Raw genomic sequence first — 20,073 nt, 5'->3', positions numbered from 1 at the left:
TCAAAGGACAGTAATTATTTTTTTATTTATATAAATAATTAAAATAATATTAAAATTAATTTTTTAATTTAAATAATTAAATATATAAAAAATTATATAAAATAAGCGTGTAGAAGGAGTATAATTAATAGGTGCAACGCAATTACAGAAAAACACTAGTCTTAAAAAAAAAAGTGTAATCAATATTTACAGCAATCACTTTTCTTCTATAAATACATCTCCATGCATTTAAATATATGCGTGTCAAAACTTGAAAACCATATCCTTTTCTCATCTAAAGTCATGTCTTCCTCATTGAAACCACTCTCCATATTTCCCCTAGTACTACTCTTGTCCATCCTTACTCCTTTCTTTCTCCTTTCTTTTCATTTCCGTGTTTTTGCTTTCCATGCAACTTGTTTTGCTGCTTTTCAAAAGGAAGTAGAACAAGAGGCTAAGGAGACCTATGCTCTTCTAAGATGGAAAACCACTCTTGATGACCACAGCCAATCTATTCTGTCCTCTTGGACTGGAAGCAGACACTGCAATTTGTCTGGTATCTTTTGCAATAAGGCAGGAAGCGTTGTTAATATTAGCGTTACAGATTCCGTTTTGAAAGGTACGCTTCAGAGTCTCAGCTTCTTGTCCTTTCCCAATCTCATGAAGCTTAATCTCCGCAAAAACTCACTTTATGGTGCCATTCCTTCACAAATTGGTAATCTTTCCAAGCTCACCATCCTTGACTTGTCGTACAATAATATCTCTGGAAAAATTCCATCGGGGATAAGCTCACTGGCAAGTCTTTGCATATTTTCCCTAGCTGTCAACCATATCAATGGCACCATCCCCCCCAGAAATTGGCTTTCTTACATCACTTTCGGGGGTCTTTTTTCATGAAAATCATCTTACAGGCTCAATCCCGGCTTCAATGGGAAATTTGGGCAACTTAACTGATCTTTACCTCAATGGTAACCTCCTCTCTGGCTCCATACCACCAGAGGTTGGAATGATGAGATCTCTTAGCTTGCTAGATGTGTCGAGAAAAAACTTCAGCGGTGCACTTCCTGCATCCATCGGAAACTTAAGCAACTTGGTATATCTTTACCTTTCCTATAATGAACTCTCTGGTTCCATCCCAAAGGAATTAGGAATGCTTAGAAATCTTTACACGCTTCAGCTTTCAAGCAATAATATGGTTGGTACAATCCCTGCCTCCATAGCAAACCTGAGCAACTTATATAGTCTTTACTTGGATGGTAACAATTTTGCCAGTGTCATACCTCATGAGGTTGAAATGTTGACGTCACTCACTGTCCTTGAACTGCAGTACAATAATGTTACCGGTGCAATCCCAAGTTCTATAGGAAACCTGACAAAGCTATCAACTCTAAATCTTGCCTACAACCAAATTTTTTGTTCCATACCTAAAGAAGTTGGAATGTTGACGTCACTCACTGTCCTTGAACTGCAGGACAATAATCTTACCGGTGCAATCCCAAGTTCTATAGGAAACCTGACAAAGCTATCAACTCTGAATCTTGCCTACAACCAAATTTTTGGTTCCATACCTAAAGAAGTTGGAATGTTGACGTCACTCACTAAGCTTGATTTGCAGTCCGATAGTCTTAATGGGGCAATCCCAGCTTCAATTGGAAACTTAAGATACTTATCTTCTCTCTACCTCCGTACTAATTATCTTTCTGGAACTCTCCCTTCAAAGATGGACAATCTTACTCTCTTAATTTCATTTCAAATATCTGACAACCGATTGATGGGCCATTTACGTGAAGGTACATGCGTTGGTGGAAAACTTCTGTATGTCGCTGCAGAAGGAAACAATTTCACGGGCCCTATCCCAAGAAGCCTGACAAATTGTAGCAGCTTGTTGAGACTTCGCCTTGAGAGAAACCAACTCACAGGAAATGTATCTGAAGATTTTGGTTTTGGTGCATATCCTCACCTGAACTTTTTGGATTTGAGCGATAACCAATTATATCGCTAGTTTTCATGGAAATGGGAAGAATTCCGGAATTTGTCGGCATTAAAAATATCAAACAATTAGATCTCTAGCACAATACCAGCTGACCTCCATTGCATTTACTTGACCTCTCATCAAATCACCTTGTAGGGGGTGATTCCAAAGGAAATGGGGAAGTTAAATTTGTTTGAACTTTATCTTCATGATAATAAGCTTTCAGGCAGAATTCCTGCAGAATTAGGAATGTTATCTGACCTTGAACACCTTAACATTGCAGCAAACAATCTATGCGGAGCAATTTCAAAGGAGATTGGGAATTGCCCAAAACTTTTGTTCTTGAACCTTAGCAAGAACAAGTTTACGGAGAGCATTCCTTCAGAGATAAGTAATTTGCGCTCTCTACAAAGCCTTGATCTCAGCCAAAATATGTTCACACAGGAACTTGGAGGTCTGCAAAGACTAGAGATGTTGAACCTTTCTCACAACTTGTTGACAGGTTCCATTCCAACTTCTTTCGAATATTTAACAAGCTTGACGATGGTGGATATATCCTACAATGAGTTACAGGGTGAAATTCCAAACGTTAAAGCCTTTCGTGAGGCTTCATTTGAAGCATTGAGAAACAACAAAGACCTGTGTGGTAATAACACCACACTAAAGCCTTGCCGTTCTCTCGCAATGAACAAAACCACAGGGAAAAAGGGCAAAAAGGTTGTCAATCTAATAGTTTTTCCTCTCCGGGCTAGTCTGCTTCTATTGTTTATCTTGGTTGGATGTTTCTTCTTCCTCCACCACTTAAACAGAAGAGCCAAGTCAAGTGGGGAGAAACATTGCAAAGATGCCTATGCAATATGGAGCCATGTTGATAGAGATATGCAATATGAAAACATTATTGAGGCTACAGGGGAGTTCAATCCCAAGTATTGCATTGGGGTAGGAGGGTATGGAATTGTCTATAAAGCTGAGCTGCCAAGGGGTCAAGAGGTTGCTGTGAAGAAAATTCATCAATCAACAAATAGTGAGGTGGCTGATTTGAAAGCATTTACAAGTGAGATTTCTGCGTTGACAAACATACGTCATGGGAACATTGTGAAGTTATATGGGTTTTGTTCGCATGCCAGACACTCATTTTTTATTTACGAAATCATAGAAAGAGGAAGTTTGAGAAAAATTTTAAGCAACGAAAAAGAAGCAGTGGAGCTGGATTGAAGTAAGAGGCTAAATATTGTTAAAGGAATAGCAAATGCTTTGTCGTACATGCACCATGAGTGCTCTCCTCCAATTATCCACCAAGACAATTCCAGTAAAAATATTCTGTTGGATTCAGAGTTAGAGGCTCATGTCTCTGATTTTGGGATAGCTAGGCTCTTGATGCCTGACTCCTCAAATTGGACCTCATTTGCGGGCACAGTCGGATACATAGCAACAGGTGCATATCTTATTATTATTATTATTATTATTATTATTATTATTATTATTATTATTATTATTATTATTATTATTATATCAATTAGATTACTTACATTACATATAATTTTGTCTTGGAATAGAGGAAATTGCTCTATTTTAGAAGCGTTTTAATTTAGCCTTGAAATTCGAATCCAGGTTACTAGTTATTCTTTCTTGGTATGTTTTTCTTTTCAAAAAATTGTAAATATTGCATTTTGATCAATCTAAGAAGCGATTCACTATTTCTACATTAAATAAGGCTGTTAGTGAAAAATGCGACATCTATAGTTTTGGTGTGGTCACACTTGAAATACTGATGGAAAAACATCCAGGAGATCTTGTCACATCTCTTTCATCTTCATCTCCATCAATTGAAAAGTATACACTTTTGAAAGATGTGATCGATCAATGCTTGCCAATTCCTCAACATAAGGATGCTGAAGGAGTGATCCACGTTGCAAAACTAGCACTTGCATGCCTGAGTACAAATCCTCAATCTCGGCCAACCATGAGGCAAGTTTCTTCAAAGCTGATGATGGCCCTGTGGCATCCATTAACAAAGCCATTCTCTGAAATAAATTTGGGAGAAATTTTGATCCACGATGCCTAAGCTTACTGGAAAGATCTTTCTATCGTACTGTTATCTTTTTCTTTTCCTTTCTTTCTTCTTAATTATTTAGTCTTTCCCTCTGCATTATATATTTGGTTTGAGCAAAAATGTAATATAAATTTGATCTATTTTACATACTTGATCTTGGCTGAGTGGTTGAAAATTTTTAATCAAAATCACAATTGTAGTCCTAGTAACCGTTGCTATTGCACAAGGAGCAATTAGACATGAATTTTGATTTACTTAACCTTGGGCTGAGTCTCTCTTTATTCCTTCGAATTTTTCATCAAGAGAAACCAAGAGTCACATAAAAGATAAAAAAGGATAAATCCATGAATGATCAAGCTGACGAAAACTATATTCATTTGTGAATCAAACGGTAACTCCTAGAGCTTGTTGGACCTAATTCAAACATTATTGATTTAATTTTTAAAATATCCTATAAAGATAATAATTTTTAAAATATTTGCACTTAAATTTTTAATTAAATGATTAAAATATACATGAGATTTTATTTTATTTAGTTAGATGTTATAAGTGTTATATAAATAGTACAATCAATCAATATTTGAGTCAATAAAATTGTATACAAAGTTTTTTTTTTCCATCTAATAAAATATTCTTTACTTTTCGCATTTATTTTTTAACAGAGCCAGAGCTAAATTGAAAAAGAAAAAAAGTTGTTTGATAGAGTAATTACTACTGCCATCTACTAACAAAATTGCTTTTCAAAAAGCTACTAAGAAAATCAACAATTTTAACAAATATATCTCTAGTGAGACCTTTCTATTTTAATATAACTTATTATGTAATCCCTGAATTTTGTTGTTATTTATTAATTAATTTCTATATTTTTAAAATTAAATTAATTGATATTTAATCACTTAACAATTTTAAGTACTTACATTCAGTATTTATATTTTCTATTAGTCGAAGATATAAAAATATGCAAAAATGCTCCTAATAGATACTTCCATTCCTAATTTCAAGTCTCTGACTGAATTGAGGAAAGAAAAAAAATGCTCTAAAGACAAACTATACCATGGGACTTAACTATAGATTGTTTCTTTCTGTTTTCTGATGTGGCCCAACTGCAAGTGCACGGGTCGTACAAATAATATAGAAAAGTTATCGTTCCCTCGAAAAGTTGTGTTAATAATTGAATTTTTTATATAAAAATTAACTAATTCAAGCTAATTTTGAAATTCAAGCGATAGATTGATAGAAATTGAGGTGTAAAATCTATATATGCAAAATTAATAATCTAATTACCAATATGAAGATTCAACTAAATTTACGGCAAATTAAAACGAGCAAATTGAAATATGACAAGATTTAAAATGATAAGCAATTAAATTCGATTAGAAATTAACAATGATAAAAGGGCGATTCCGGAATTTGGGGATTCATATTCAAGTTATTTTATGATTTTTTTAAATTGGTTATCCAATCTTATGGAAATTATGGGTTTTAAGGAGATTAATTCTTAAATCCTCCGAATACTCTTTCGAGTGAGACAAAGAGTGCCTTAATTAACTTAATTCTACTTTCTGTTAGTAGTATGCCCTAGAGCATATCATTTAGTATGTATCTTGTACATATTTTTATTAATAAAAGGCATTTCCACTTTTCCGTTTACATAATATATTTATGTGTAATAGAAAAGGTCCATTGATATTTTGTTAGAAATATTATTCTTAAGTTGTTAAGAATATGAGTGACAATATTTCTAGCACGAAGTATCATAAATAGGTTCACAATCGAGGATACTTCATAATAAGGACATGACTTATCCAGAAAGATTGTATTCATGTTTGTTCTCAAGTTATTTATATGAGATATAAATAAGTTGGAATGGTGAGTCTCATGCCATATAACAAACATGATAGGCACTTATAAATGATAAGTAGGCCGAACCAGTGACACTTATGACAAACACATGGAGTTTACTCTTGTCAATGTTTTGTCATAAATCATATCGATGCATATAATCTTTAGACCTGAGATAGCACAGTTATCTTATATATAGGTAGTTTGAGTTTGATACTGCTTTCATACTTGTACTGTGTATGGGTATATGGGCATCTGTTGGCTCCTACTAGTTATATATGGAGGTAGGTGTTAATCAAGAACTGGAATTAAAAGAGAACATAATATTCATAGCAAATGGAGTTTGACATAAACCATGACTCCAGCTTGAGTTGGGATTTTGTAATGTAGAGATTCTAGTGCATGGTAACATATGATTATAGGTTCATTTAAGGTAAATCTTATTACTAATTGGGTGGCCATGGCATGCTATGCTAGGTGTTAACCATGGTCTATGAGGTTCATAAAATGATTTAGAGAAATCATTTATGGTAAGAAAGAGTTCTGATGATATTAAGAGTTGATATCATGTCTCATTGCCAATTAGTGATGAGCCTAGTAAGTCACACACATACACAAGTTATCACCTAATTAAATATGATTTAATTAATTAATTAAAGAGTTTAATTGATTAATTAAATAGGTTTGGTTTGCAATTAGATTGCAAAGTCCCTAGCATGACTTGAAACCAAATCTAGATTATTGGATGTGTAGTATAAATTAAATTTATATTTAAAGTGTTTAAATATGAATTTAATTGATGAGAAATTAATTAATAGAGATTAATTAATTAATTTATATTTGATATAAATTAATTAGAAGAAGAAAATAATTATTTTGGGTTAAGAACTCAAAATTAAGACACAGGCATTTTGGTCATTTTATGCAGTGACACGTGGCACCATGAGATGGTGACACATGGCATAACACATAAGCTTGCCAAATGTTTTTAATCATGTAAGATGATTAAAATCAAGATTAAATATCGGTTTGACACTTGGCACAATGTGATTGGGTTACTTAAACCTAGAGCTAATCAAAAGGTGACATGTGGCTAGGGTTTAATGTGTTAACCTAGCTATTTAAGTGTGGTTATGAAAAGAAAACATAACCATCAGCCTCTCCTCTCATTTGTCACGCCACTTTGAGCCTCTCCAGCTATTTCTCTTCATCTCTCATCAATTCAAAGAGATGAGCCTTCATTCTCTTGAATTAAAAACCCTAGAAATTGTTTCTAGTGTCCTGATTACATCTTTAATCTCTTAAAAGGCGTAACTTGATTTTCTAATTAATAGAAAAAGCTTTAGAAGCTATTCAAGGGCTGCCATAGGTGTTCTTGGTGTGGACAAGCTAGAGGGACAACATCCGTGTCCTCAAGACGATCTCAAAGGCGCAGTACACGCCGCAAAGACATCAAGAGGTTAGTGTAATCGTTCTTGATTTAATCTAGGTTCTAAAATTAATCTGATTAATTTTAAAATCTTAAATGGCAAATACAGATTCAAAACATATTAAAAGAGTTTTAATATGTTGTTTATCATTGAAATCAAATAGATAAAAATAAATCTTGCATGGTGCATGTGACAATAGGTGAAAAGTTTTGAATTCAATGTTATAATCTTGTGTTTTTCACGCCTGCTCCTTCAATTGGTATCAGAGCCACTATATTTGCCATTTAGATTGTTGATTATATGATTTAATTGTGTGATTTGATCATGAGATGATTGATTCATTGCTGGTTGGATTAAGAGGTGTGGCGGCACACATGGTGAAGCCACCATTGGTGGCGGCAACAATGGTTCCATGGGTGGTTCAAGGTTTGGCTTTTAATTCTGCAATTGTTGTATGATCTAAGGCCTATTATTTGACTAATTAAAGTGTTTAATTAGTTGTTTTAATCACACAATTAAATTATGATTCAAATCAGAATTTTAAAAAAATGTTTGAATGTGATTCAAATCTGAATTTTAAAAGTTGTTTAAATGTGATTCAAATCTAAATTTTTAAAGTTGTTTGAATCATATTTAAATCTGATTTTTTAAAATTGATTCAATAAAATTCAGATCTGATTTTTAAAAAAATATTTGAATGTGATTCAAATCTGATTTTTTAAAAAATATTTGAATGTGATTCAAATCTGAATTTTTGAAGTTGTTTGAATGTGATTCAAATCTGAATTTTTAAATTTATTTGAATCATATTCAAATCTGGATTTTTAAGTTGAATATGAGATATTCAATTTAATATAAGTATGTATGTTTTATTTAATTGTTAAATAGTGATATGCATGATGGATGATCATGGACTATAAAAGACCAATGTGATTGGATTTATTTTCTTTTATGTTTATTTGGGATTGTAAATTAATTAATTTATTTTAATTTATTTTGGGCATGTATTATTAAGTTTGTAATAATTTTTGGGTTGTAATTTCATTTATTTAAGTTCTTGTAAATTCGCCTTGGTATGCCAAGGATTACTATGTAATATTGGATTGCAAGAAGTTCAAGGAGGTCAAGAGCATTGGTGGGACCAGAGGGAGGAATTCAAGATCAAGTGTTGATTATGTACTCCTTCAGCAACTCTTGTAAAATGAATGAATGAAATGCACCTAGGAATGCCCTGATTCAAATCTTGGTGGCTCAGAATTGAATCCCTTAGAAAGTCCATGATCATACCATATTTACTGCTTATCCATGAATGCATGAGATGTATGGGAATGTATGCAATTATATGATATATGCATGCTAAATGGATAATGTGCAAAGTGAGACCTTAATAGTAATTAGAATGACCATAAAATCTTCCAAACAAATGATTAAGTTGGAAATGCTATAATTAAAGTAATTATAACATAGGCCCTCCATTGGGGCAATTATTTTAAGAAATTTTAAATAGTTGCATAAGATGCAATTTATTTAAGAGATTTTCTTAAGAATAATTGTTAAGCATGAGATGTTGTAAATATGTAAATGGTTTAGTGGCCAATATTGGATGTACTGAGGACATTAAAATTATTTGCATAATTATCGCTCAATGGGATCAACTTAACTAATGTAAGATAAGTCAATAATAGATGTACCTGAGATTTTGAGCATTAGGGGCTAGGTAAAGGATTGAACCTCACATGAGATATGATGGGCAAGGAGTTGCTTACTTATAGTTTATTGTAATTCCAATAATGGATGTACCTGAGGATGATCAATAGAATTATAAGAATTCAATCACCCACTAGAAATCCATCCAACTAGGATTTCCGTTTTCTACTTTGGAAGTGTAGGATTCGCTAAGTTAGTGGGAGGACCAATTTGATTAAAAGACCATAATCATTTTGGTTAATTACATGATACATATACTAATTAATCTGTTATTTTCTCAGCTAATTTTCTCGATAAAAATGAGCACAAAACAACCACCACCATCCAATATCCTTGCAAGCATACTTGATCACAATAGGTTGACAGGACCTAATCTGTCTGATTGGCTAAGAAATTTGAAACTTGTGCTGAACCTTGAACATATAGGATATGTTATAGATTCAAATGTTCCTGGTCCCTTACCTCCAGAGGCCACACAAGAGGAACATGAAACTTTGGACAAGTGGAAGGAGCATGATATGAGAGCTAAGTGTTACATGCTTGCTTCCATGAGTAATGAGTTACAGAAGCAACATGAGAACATGCAGAGTGCGAGTGAGATCCTCCTTCACCTACAAGAGTTGTATGGTGAGCACAGCAGAAATGCTAGGTATGAGATATCTAGACACTATTCCGTATGAGGATGTCCGAGGGATGTAATGTTGGGGATCATGTCCATAAGATGATTCGGGTGATTGAGCAGCTTGGAACATCTTGACTTCAATATGGATTTCCAACTACAGACGGATTTGATCCTTCATCCTTCCCGAGTCTTTTGGGAATTTTGTGACAAATTTCCATATGACTAAACAGGAATGCACCTTAGCTGGTTTACTCAACATGCTGGTTATTGCCCAAAAGAATATGCCAGGCAATAAAGGAAAAGAGGTAGCTTTGGTTGCATCTTCTTTTACTGGAAAGTCCAACAAGAAGAAGGGCAATAAGAAAAAGAAACCTCAGATTCCTGGTCCTTCCAAGAAAATAGCTAAACAGAAAAGGAAGACTAAAGCTGATGGAGGCACAGGAAAGTGTTTCCACTGCCAACAGGAAAGTGTTTCCATTACCAACAGGAAAGTGTTTCCATTGCCAGTAAGAAAGTGTTTCCAATACCAAGAGTATAGCAATCTAAAAGAATGCAATGCCATGGTGAAAACCAACTCAAGTTCAAAATATATTTGGCACTTAAGGTTATGTCATGTTGCAGAAGATAGGATTGCAAAACTGGAGAAAATGGGGATTTTATCCTCATTGGGCTCTGAGCCTACTCCAACTTGTGAATCTTGCCTTCAGGGCAAAATGACTAGATCACCCTTTGTTGGACAAGGGCTAAGAGCTGAAAATATTTTGGAGCTAATACATAGTGATGTATGTGGTCCATTTAAAGAAATGGCTAGAGGGGGTTTTCATTATTTTATTACCTTTACTGATGATAAATCAAGATTTGGGTATTTGTATTTGATGAAATACAAACATGAATCCTTTGAAAAGTTCAAAGAATTTAAATCTGAAGTAGAAAATCAAACAGGAAAGAGTATTAAAGCTCTTCGATCAGATCGTGGAGGTGAATATTTGAGTATCGAATTTGATGAATACTTGAGAGAGCATGGCATTGTTTCTCACCGACTCCTCCAGAACGCCACAAATGAATGGTGTATCTGAAGGAGAAATCGTACCCTATTGGATATGGTACGTAGTATGATGAGCTATACCGATATGCCAATCTTCTTTGGGGATTTGCATTAGAATCACTTTGTATATTCGAATAGGATTCCATCAAAATCGCTTTCTTCCACACCTTATGAGATATGGCATGGAAGAAAACCAAGTCTTAAGCATGTTAAGATTTGGGGTTGTCCAAATTTATATCAAAAGTCGAACACCGATAAATTGGAGACCGGATCGTAAAAGGTCGATTTGTTGGATATCCAAAAGTTAGTTTTGGATATTATTTTTATTTGCCTTCTTTACATTAGGTTTTGATAAGTAGAGATTACACATTTCTTGAACAAAATTTTGTTCAATAAGGAGGAAAAGGTAGGAAAATAGATTTAGAATTGGATAATTCGACCAACCATCGCATCGATGGATATAGATCCATCTAGTCAACCTATACCCATTGATGAAACATCTACAAATGCTCCTCGTAGAACAACAGGTATCTCACCCACCGTGAGATATGGTTTTCTTCATGAAGAAGAACAAGAGTTGTCTACTCATGAAGAAGTAGATCATGGAGATGATCCATTTACCTATGAAGAAGCTATATCAGATATAGACTCTTCAAAATGGATTGATGCTATGAAATCCGAGATTGATTCCATGTATAAGAATCAAGTTTGGGATCTTGTTGACCCACCTGAAGGTATTGTACCTATAGGGAACAAATGAGTTTTCAAGAAGAAAATTGGTTCTGATGGAAAGGTAGAGACCTATAAGGCAAGGCTAGTAGCGAAAGGGTTTTGCCAAAGGCAAGGAATCGACTATGAGGAGACTTTCTCGCCTGTTGCCATGCTTAAATCAATTAGGATTTTATTAGCAATAGTTGCATACTATGATTATGAGATTTGGTAGATGGATGTCAAAACAGCTTTTCTTAATGGATACATTGAAGAAAACATTTTCATGGAACAGCCTAGGGGATTTGAATCCCAAGATGGTTACAAGGTATGCAAGCTAAAGCAATCCATTTATGGGTTGAAACAAGCTTCGAGGAGTTGGAACATCCGTTTTGATGAAGCCATTAAATCCTTTGGTTTTATCAAAAATGAGGATGAGCCATGTGTATATAAGAAGGTTAGTGACAGTGCTATCACTTTCCTTGTCTTATATGTGGATGACATACTATTGATGGGTAATGACACAGGTATGTTGACGACTATAAAGGTATGGTTGTCAAATACATTCTCCATGAAAGACTTAGGGGAGGCAACCTATATTCTTGGGATTCGCATCTATAGAGATAGAGCGAAAAGAATAATTGGTTTATCCCAAAATCTATACTTGGAAAAGGTGTTAAAGAGGTTTAACATGCTTGATTCCAAGAGATGATTGTTACCAGTGAGACATGGTATCCACCTTTCTAAAGAGATGTCTCCAAAGACACCTGAAGAAAGAGATAAGATGGCCAGGATTCCATATGCTTCGGCTATTGGAAGTTTAATGTATGCAATGTTGTGTACTAGGCCGGATATCGCATATGTCGTTAGTTTGACTAGCAGTATCAATCCAATCCAGTTTGGAACATCGATAGTCACAAGAATATTCTTAAGTACTTGAGAAGAACTAAGGATTTATTCTTGATTTATGGAGGTGAAGACTTGCAATTGGATGGTTATACTGATTTTGATTTCAATCAGATATCAATGATAGAAAGTCTACCTCTGGATATGTGTTCATTTGTAATGGAGGTGCAGTCAGTTGGAAGAGTTCCAAATAGAGCACGACTGCAGATTCCACTACAGAGGTTGAGTATATTGCTGCATCGATGTCGCAGAAGTCGCTTTGGATAAAGAAGTTCGTGATGTAACTTACAGAGTTCCTTCCATTGAGTCGCAGCCCACTACACTGTGACAATAATGGAGCAGTCATACAGGCTAAGGAACTAAGGTCTCACCAAAATCCAAACACATAGAAAGGCACTACCACATTATCAGACATATAGTTGGGCAAAGGCGATATAGCCATACAGAAAAATAACATCAGCTGAAAAATTCAGCTGATCCATTCACTAAGCTTATGTCACAGACTCAGTTAGACCGACATCTTGAGAAGATAGGTCTAAGATATTGTAATGAATGGCTCTAGTGCTAGTGGGAGATTGTTAGTAGTATGCCCTAGAGCATATCATTTAGTATGTATCTTGTACATATTTTTATTAATAAAAGGCATTTCCACTTTTCCGTTTACATAATATATTTATGTGTAATAGAAAAGGTCCATTGATATTTTGTTAGAAATATTATTCTTAAGTTGTTAAGAATATGAGTGACAATATTTCTAACACGAAGTATCATAAATAGGTTCACAATCGAGGATACTTCATAATAAGGACATGACTTATCCAGAAAGATTGTATTCATGTTTGTTCCCAAGTTATTTATATGAGATATAAATAAGTTGGAATGGTGAGTCTCATGCCATATAACAAACATGATAGGCACTTATAAATGATAAGTAGGCCGAACCAGTGACACTTATGACAAACACATGGAGTTTACTCTTGTCAATGTTTTGTCATAAATCATATCAGTGCATATAATCTTTAGACCTGAGATAGCACAGTTATCTTGTATATAGGTAGTTTGAGTTTGATACTGCTTTCATACTTGTACTGTGTATGGGTATATGGGCATCTGTTGGCTCCTACTAGTTATATATGGAGGTAGGTGTTAATCAAGAACTGGAATTAAAAGAGAACATAATATTCATAGCAAATGGAGTTTGACATAAACCATGACTCCAGCTTGAGTTGGGATTTTGTAACAGAGAGATTCTAGTGCATGGTAACATATGATTATAGGTTCATTTAAGGTAAATCTTATTACTAATTGGGTGGCCATGGCATGCTATGCTAGGTGTTAACCATGGTCTATGAGGTTCATAAAATGATTTAGAGAAATCATTTATGGTAAGAAAGAGTTCTGATGATATTAAGAGTTGATATCATGTCTCATTGCCAATTAGTGATGAGCCTAGTAAGTCACACACATACACAAGTTATCACCTAATTAAATATGATTTAATTAATTAATTAAAGAGTTTAATTGATTAATTAAATAGGTTTGGTTTGCAATTAGATTGCAAAGTCCCTAGCATGACTTGAAACCAAATCTAGATTATTGGATGTGTAGTATAAATTAAATTTATATTTAAAGTGTTTAAATATGAATTTAATTGATGAGAAATTAATTAATAGAGATTAATTAATTAATTTATATTTGATATAAATTAATTAGAAGAAGAAAATAATTATTTTGGGTTAAGAACTCAAAATTAAGACACAGGGGCATTTTGGTCATTTTGCAGTGTGACACGTGGCACCATGAGATGGTGACACGTGGCATAACACATAAGCTTGCCAAATGTTTTTTAATCATGTAAGATGATTAAAATCAAGATTAAATATAGGTTTGACACTTGGCACAATGTGATTGGGTCACTTAAACCTAGAGCTAATCAAAAGGTGACATGTGGCTAGGGTTTAATGTGTTAACCTAGCTATTTAAGTGTGGTTATGAAAAGAAAACATAACCAGCAGCCTCTCCTCTCATTTGTCACGCCACTTTGAGCCTCTCCAGCTATTTCTCTTCATCTCTCATCAATTCAAAGAGATTAGCCATCAATCTCTTGAATTAAGAACACTAGAAATTGTTTCTAGTGTCCTGTTTACATCTTTAATCTCTTAAAAGGCAGAACTTGATTTTCTAATTAATAGAAAAAGCTTTAGAAGCTATTCAAGGGCTGCCATAGGTGTTCTTGGTGTGGACAAGCTAGAGGGACAACATCTGGTGTCCTGAAGACGAATCTCAAAGGCGCAGACACGCTGCAGCACATCAAGAGGTTAGTGTAATCGTTCTTGATTTAATCTAGGGTTCTAAAATTAATCTGATTAATTTTAAAATCTTAAATGGCAAATATAGATTCAAAAACATATTAAAAGAGTTTTAATATGTTGTTTATCATTGAAATCAAATAGATAAAAATAAATCTTGCATGGTGCATGTGACCCTAGGTGAAAATTTTTGAATTCAATGGTATAATCTTATGTTTTTCACGATTCCGTTCCTTCACTTTTGTGGAGTTAAAATTAATCAAGGCCCATTAGGTTCCTTAATTAATGTGTAAATCCTCTTAATCCTTAGTCTATTTCTAGATCTAAGTTAATCAAGTTCAATTTCTTGATTATCTATCATAGGGTTTTCTCCTTTCGGTGCTTCAACCATGGATTAAGAACAATACTTAATGGGATCCTACACTAAGCATGTCATTAAGCACACAAGAAATAGATAAAATCTCATAAAAATCACAAAATACAGATTACCCAATCAAAATCCACAAAATATCTCAAATATTACATCCCAACTCCAGAATCTATGAAAAACTACTCACTATCCATAATAATTACAAGAAATTCTGAGTAAATATGGAAATAAAACTTGAAACTATATTAAGAACTAAGAAACCCAATACAAGAAAGGTAGAAAGTAGTGAAGAAAATAAGAAAACTCCAAATCTAGTTCAGAAATGGAGAGTGACGCCTCTTGCTCTGTTTTCTAACTTTTCCTCTGCCTTTTTCCTCTTTCTTCCTTCCTTTCTTCCCTTTCTAAAATGAGATAAGGACACTATTTATATTCTTTGATAAATAACCCTAAAATGGTATGTTTGAGGTGAAGTTCACATGAGAGAGTCTTTCTGCCAGCTCATTATGAAGAGTTGCACAAGTTGTGCAAGTTTCTTATGCAGGTTCCATGCAAAATCAGTGGTTGTAAGTGCTTCCTGTGATGTTGCATAAGTGATGCAAGTTGGTTGTGCAGATTTTTTAAGCTTTGGAGTCCTCTGTGAAACTGCATAAGTGGACTGTGTAACACCCCTATATTTGGTAGTGCATTCTACTGTTCCGGTGACCAGTGTCTATCCGGACAGCTAGGATGCTTAGAATTATACTTAAATGTTAGTGAGGTGACATAAAATAATGAAATACAATAGAGGAAAATACAAGAAAAACAAAGGAAAAATAAGAGCAATGAAATGTGATTAAGTTAAACGAGCCAAAAACCGTAGCGATGGGTGACTGCACCGGGAAGTTGCGGCGAGGACCGTTAACTAGCCCTGAACCGTGGGGAACCCAGGAAAATATTTTTGGGACCTAATTAAACATCTATTGATGTATAAATGACATTAGAAATGTCAAAAAAAAAAATAAATTAGTACAAAGAAAAATGAAAAATCAAGAAATAAACAAAAATCGATGTTACCGAAAAATCAGGAATACAAACTGAATAGGGGCATTTTGGTCAATTGACACCTAAAGTTTCCTTTTAACTTAAATGTCCATTAAAAATGAGTGATAGCACACTTTGAAAATGTCATAAAAATTAAAAATGTGGTACATAAAATAAATGATGGAAGTTTGGGGCATAATTACAATTAAGTAAAAATTTGAATTATTAAACATTTAATCCACCTTAGTGGAGCACTATGGATTTGTATATTGATTAAGTGGACAGCATATCCCACTTCAGCCACTACTTCTTCTTCATTTCATCTTCAAGCAGAATCCAATCCTCCCAAAAACTCCATGGATGGCCAAACCTTCAAGCTCTCATCCACCAAGATCAAGCCATGAAATCTTCAAGGTTCTTTCATTAAACTTTATCCTCATACCTTGGGCAGCATATTAGGAGCAAAAAGAAGGAGTTTTGTTAAGGTTTGACCAAGCTCTAAAAAGAGATAAGGGTCCAATTCACTTCCTTTCTTAAGTAAAGTTTATGTTTAGCTTGAGATGAGTTGATTGGTGATGAAAATTGATGGAATTATTGAGTTATTGGACTGCCCAATTTTAGGCAGCCATGGAAGCCTATATTATTTGAGTATTCTGCCCAATTTACTTTGCTGGAATTGTGTTGAATAAATATAGAAGTGCCAAGAATGAATATTGAAGTATTGGGAGGAGGAGGATTGCCAAATTGGGAGTGCAAATTCTCTTATGCAGGTTGTGATTGTTGGCAGTGTATAAATTAGGTTATAAGTGTAAAGTTGTGACTCCAATTGGTATGAGGCCAATTGAAAGTGAAACTAGACATAAAATAGGCCAACTTTCATGTAGAAGTATTGCCCAAATTCTGCCTAGAAGTAACCTAAAAGAATGACCAAATCCAGATTAGCATAACATAAGAACCCAGAATTTGACTATGTGAACAGTAATCAGTTTTTTTGCCATAACTCACTCAAAACTGGTCCAAATGACCTGAAATTTATACCATGGAAAGCTTAGATATAGAGCTACAACTCTTATGAAGACACCAAAGCCCAAAAATGACCAGAACCAAGTCAAAATGCTTGCACAAGTTGGGTTACAAAAACTGGCCAAATTGACTTTGACCTAAAAATGACCTAAACTTTGCAATATAAGTGCAACTTGACCAGCAATAGTAAAATGACCATAACTTGGTCCATAGAACTCCAAATGACATGAAATCAGTCCCAAAATTTCAATAAGACATAAATCTACAATATTGGTAATTTGACCGAAACTCAAAAATCAAGGGAACTAGGTCAATTAACTTGATTAAGTTGGCATACCAAATCTGAAAATGGTTCAAATGATCATTAACTCTATCAAAGTTTTTTAAGTATAACTCCCACTAGAAGTCTTCAAACAAAATGACCCATACCATTCTGGAAAGCTAAGAAATAGACCTTCAACTTTGTTTTAGATCTCTCCCTCACCTTATGAATGTAAGAAGCTCAAATGTTGGGTCAAATCTACTGCCCTAGTTGAACATCCTCTCACTACAAGACCATTGAGTCCAGTCCAATAACTTGACCATAAGTAACTCTACAAGACTTGAAAAATTACAATAAAAAAATTCTTAGTGACCATAAGACATAGGGTAACATATCCTATGAAGAGTAATAGACCTAAATATGAAAGCAACCTACTCAAATAAAATTGGCAAAGTGTAATACTAAAACTGCCTAGTAAGGCAACCAAAATTCAGAATTGACCTAGTTATGGTCAATTGATCATAACTTGAGTTATACAAATCCAAATGACATGATTCAAAAAGGAAATTAAAGAAGACACAATGAAAAATAATTTAATGAAGAGAAATCTGTTAAATTTACACTGTAGTTTGGTCCAATAGACAGTCAACATTGGCCATAAAATCTATATAATTACAATAAAATGCAATAAGCTTTAAAATAAAATTGATAACATAAACCAACACTTAGAGACTATAAAATGTGACAAATTGGGAACATTAAAATTGACTCACTTAGAGTGCATCAAAGGTCAACATTATAGGTTGACTAATGAAATGAATTGAAGGAAATAGTACCAAGAAAATTTAGATATTGGATTTTATTGTCAGAAACGATTTAACTGAGTACTGAAACACTTTAAATTGTGTGTTTCAGTTGAAAATGATATTGAAAAGTACAAGGAACATTGAGTTAAGGCCAAGAGGCGACTCATCAGAGGTTTGTGCACAACTAGTTTTTAATTGATTTTGTTCTGAATATTTCATATGATTAAATGACGTTATTTTCCTTATGTATAATGTTTATCAAGTATTGGATTTAATTCAATGATTATTGAAATTGTTATAGTATGTATGAATTTAGCTTTGTGAAATGGTATTTCAACAAGTATTAAGCATTGTTGTGGATTGAATAAATTATGTTTTGAAAAATTGTGATAGAATATATTTTGAATTGTGATGGGCAATTTGCATGGAAAAAAATACAAACTTATGTTTTGAATTGTGATGAGCATAAAAATTATTGGATATTGGAATTGACTTTGAATCGAATTGTGTTGTGATTTATGCTCACAAAAAGGACAACGAGATTTATGATATTGTTTTTGTATCTCACTATAGATGCTTGACTAGGTTATTACTTACCTCTCTTATTTGTTGAGGAGACAATGGAGTTAGCTTTGTTTTGATTACCATGGTACGTGCACAGGCTTAGATTCTCCTCTTATTAGAGCTTAAATCTAAGTTTTTATGTTATGGCCCTTTCGAAAGTTTCATTATTATGATGTGTACTGTGCATGATGATTCGACCTCCCCGACCATAGGGAGTTAGAATCCAATTCAACCTCCCTGACCATAGGGAGTTAGAATCATCTCGAAGATGGCCCTTGCTGATTAGTCTTGCATAATTAGTGAGATAAAGAATGGTTTTTGAATAGTAAAGAATTTCGATTTCAAATGGGATTTATGCATAATTGATTTTGTTGGAATTAATCTTTATTTCCATGATTGCTGGAATTACTTTAAATGTCCAATTGTGATTTGATAAATTGAATTTCTTGCTCAAAGTCATTTTAACTAATGATTTATATTATTGGCAATGAAGATTTTGACTTTAGGAATTTTGTTGAATTTTGAGACTTTCAAATTAATTGTTATAATTTTGTTAATGTATATTGTACTATGTTTTAAATTATAGTTGTGTACCATTGAGTTCACCACTCAGCGATAGCTTTGTATGCTGTCGCAGGTGAAAAGAGCATAGAGCAGTTGAGTAAGCTTCTTTGAAGACACATTCAGATCAGCTCCAGGTATATCATAGGTATACCCATGTACATAGGTTTTGATGTATGCATATAATAATATGTATGTAAATTATTTGAGCAGTTGTATAAAAACTCTTGTAAAATATTTTGGCATGTAATTAAGTGCAAATTATTGTAATGTAAATTTGATATTTCATTTACCTGTATAGTTTTGTAATATTAATTTTTGAGTCTTGTAATTAATGAAATGTTTCTTTTATGATGAGGTTGGTTTGAAAATGAATTGATTTGATTATTGAGATTTGAATTGTGAGATGAAATAAAGTTTATTGGGGTTGTATTTGAGAAATCATATTGGGAGTGTTTTCCTTCTCAGGTTTGAAGAACTGTTTTCTCAAAATACAATGTGACTCACAAATTTTAAAAATTTTTTATAACACCAGATTTTAATCGATGATTTAAATTTCACGAGAATTATTTTAAAATCCCTTATAGCATATTTAATGGGTTACCGGTAGGCGAAGTACGGTAATTCATTAGGTGTACTACGGGATCATGTTACATATTACGGAGGGATAGGGTGTGACAGACTGCATAAGTAATCCAGGCTCTTATGCAGATTTCGGTAAGTTTGGGAGCTCTTTCCGTGAAGCTGCATAAGTGGGGAGTGAAACTGCATAAGTTATGCAGTAAGTCATGCAGGATTCCGTGAAGCTGCATAAGCAAGGAGTGAATCTGCATAAGTCATGCAGTAACTTATGCAGGTTTCAGCAGGTTTGAAAATTTGCTTCTTCTCCTTGTG

At 33.8% G+C, this 20,073-nt stretch overlaps 1 pseudogene; it reads left to right on the top strand.

The window, feature by feature from the left end:
- The first annotated feature begins 270 nt into the window (after positions 1–270).
- LOC131174105 (MDIS1-interacting receptor like kinase 2-like) overlaps positions 271–20,073 on the top strand; it is a 31,243-nt pseudogene continuing 11,440 nt past the window's right edge.

The sequence above is a fragment of the Hevea brasiliensis genome, chromosome 15, assembly GCF_030052815.1.
Source record: "Hevea brasiliensis isolate MT/VB/25A 57/8 chromosome 15, ASM3005281v1, whole genome shotgun sequence".
In the NCBI taxonomy this organism is placed as follows: domain Eukaryota; kingdom Viridiplantae; phylum Streptophyta; class Magnoliopsida; order Malpighiales; family Euphorbiaceae; genus Hevea; species Hevea brasiliensis.
The sequence above is the reverse complement of the archived record's forward strand: the minus strand, read 5'-3'. Positions and strand labels throughout refer to the sequence as shown.